Raw genomic sequence first — 2,900 nt, 5'->3', positions numbered from 1 at the left:
GTGGGCTGGTGGCCCCTCAGATGTGAACAGATTCCCGAGCTTAAGATACTCCTGTCTGCAAATGTTGGTGCAAAATGCTGGGGAGGAGGGGGATTGGGAGCCCAGGGTAGGCAAGGGATGCCTGGCAAGCTACTTCTAGACTTGTAGAGCAAAGAGACTGGTGGAGCGCTGTGGGACCTGCCTGCCGGGAGCTTTGGGGGCCTTAAATGGCCCACTGGAATTGGGGAAATTGGTAGAGGATAATCTTTAACTCTCTCGAGATTTCCAGAGGAATAGGGCCAGGGCCAGTGGCGGAGTGAAGCAAGGCTGGCAGGAACTAGCCAGGAACTAGCGGAGGAAGAGGAGAAGAGGAGTCGCTCTGTCCCTCAAAGCCGACTCACTGTGCCTGGCCCTAGCTCCTCGGGCAGCACCCTGATTCTTTCTCCGACATTGCTGCCTCCAACATGGACATGGGAAATTCAGCCTTTTAAAGCCACTCTTTACTCTTTAAAAAAAAGGTCACTTTCTCCTTCCCTCCTGGGGATTCAACAAGCAATGCGACCAAATGTTGTTGTGTTCCATCCACAACAGAAATATTTTCCTCTAAAAGGAAAGGAGGGTAATGTACCCCTTCCCGTTCTGATCCCGCAGATATTGACACCACCATTTCTAGTTCTCCACTCCTTGGTTTTCCATTTAGAAGTTGTTCCAGGCCAGCAAAGGGGTGGCTTGGACAGATGTGGGGTGCCAGGTTCAGTGAGGTTACAGGGAGATGTAAGGAGACTTTAGGCACTCTGGGGACAGCAGAGTTTCCCCTGGGGTCACCCATTGCCAGCACATGCCTTTCCTAGCTCATCACCCTGAACCCAGGAGGCTTTCACTCAAGATCTCATTGAACCTGGACTTACACCTTAATTTTCTCCTCATCAATAAAGGGGAGAGTTTTGGATTGCATTCTGTTGGCCCTACTGGAAAGGCTCGGGAAAGTATAGACACCCTAGCATCACCTTCAGACCCCAGGACACAACACAAGCCAAGTCCCTGATCTATCTCTAGTCCTTAAGCCCCATTGTTGGGCAAGGTGGCCAGCGCTCCAGAGTTGCCATGGAGACCAGGAAACCCAGAGTCCCTGTGCAAACAATCCTTGGGGAACCTGGTATTAACCTCCACATACCCCCTGTGGGCCTGCTGGTTTTGGTGTGCTTTGGAGGCTGGACCAAGGCGTCTCAGTCTCCACTTTCAAACCTTTCCTTCGGGGTGGCTCCCCAGGCTGGTAGAGAAGAAAAATTAGAGGTCTCGACCAAGCAATCACTTAGGTGATGGATCCTTCCATTTTGGGGTTTGGCTGCCCTTGTCACCCGAACCCCCACCCACCTCTCTTCACCTCCCCTCACCTCCTCAAGGTCATTACTAGAGATTTCACTGGCAGCTTCAGGCGGCTTCCACCTCCTCCGCAGCTTGTGCGAGCTCCTACAGCCTCCTGCGCTGCAAATTTCTCCAGGGTAACAGGGGTGCAAGGACAGCAAGGTTTAGCTTCTCAGACTTAGCCGGCTACTCTGGCCTCAATGAAACAGTTTCAGGTTCTTTTAACCAAGGTCAGCCCAAGTCAGAAAAACCTAATCAGACCTCAGGAATTTTCAAAATCACTGGCCTAGCTCATTTTGGCCCTGGGGTGGATTTTGCCTGAAGCCTTGGGTTGAAGGAGCAGCCTTCAAGCTGAGCTTTCCTAAAAGAGGTAATTATTCCACAGTTGCGATCTCCTTTGTTTTCTTTGTCCCTCCAAGTTCAGGACCTCTGAGCCTTGACTTAGGAGGGATCTACGCTCCCTCTCCCTTAAGTGCAGGGTTTATGAAACCTGGGATTGAATTCGGTCTGGTGAGGATGCCTTGCTCCTCAAGCCGGGCTGGCTGGAAAGAGGCCCTGCAGGCAGCCAGCGTCGGGACTGTAGTTTCATCTCTGAGTTTGAATCCAGCCCTTTGAGCAAGCTTAACACGTGTGGATTTAATTTCCCTTTCTTTCTTGCTTTCTTTTCTCTCCCCCCACCCCACCCTGAGAGGGAACAAGAAAAATAGTCTGCGGTGTCGACAGCGCGACACTGTTCCGTTTGCCAAAGAAAATTTGTCTTTCCAGAGCCCCAGAGAACAGCGGGCTCCCAAATTTCCATCTCACCCGTCAGTGATGGTGAAGGGGGCATCCAGACAGGCCCCCTGCCTGCAGCCCAGACCTGCTAGGTTTAGCCTAACTCTCCATCTGACAAAGTCAGAGCCTTGGAATTCAGGCTGCTTCCCCCCCTACACCTTTCGGAGGCTGCTGATCGCGTCCACCCGGGAGCCATACCCAGAGGACTTTCAGCGGGTTCTGGGCCGCGGAGACAGCTGCTTTTGCAGGATGCTCAAGCTCTGGGCTCTCTCGACAGATCCTCATCTTTCTCAGGTGGTTAACTTTCCAGATCCGAGGGGGTGGGAACAGCAGCCACTCACTGGCACCTCCTCAGCTCTTCAGAAGGGTGCAGACCACCGGGATACACTTCTGTCCCTTTCACCCACTACCATTTCTCATTATGCTTAGCAGGAAACAAAGCAGCAAAGCAAAAACAAAATGCCATACTCCAAGCTTGAGGAGTACGGAGGAACAGTTCCACAACAGGAGCATTTGGGGGGAGCAACCATAGTAGGGAGTTGGGGGCAGAAACACTACAGGGGGATACTGCATAGTGATTAGTAATAATAATAGCAACAGCAGCAGCGACAGTCACCAGCAATATTCTTCCCAGAGATTTCAGGTCAAAGGGAGAAAAGTAGGAACTGAATAAAACATTGGGAGAACTCTTGTGGCCCTGGAAAAAATATAATGGAGCCAGATTTCACTAGGTGAGAGGGAAAGTGACCTCCTGAGAAAAGAGGAAATTTCCCATCCTCAGC

This window comes from Octodon degus, unplaced genomic scaffold (genome assembly GCF_000260255.1).
Source record: "Octodon degus isolate 3935 unplaced genomic scaffold, OctDeg1.0 scaffold00079, whole genome shotgun sequence".
Lineage (NCBI taxonomy): Eukaryota > Metazoa > Chordata > Mammalia > Rodentia > Octodontidae > Octodon > Octodon degus.
Note: the sequence above shows the minus strand (reverse complement) of the source record.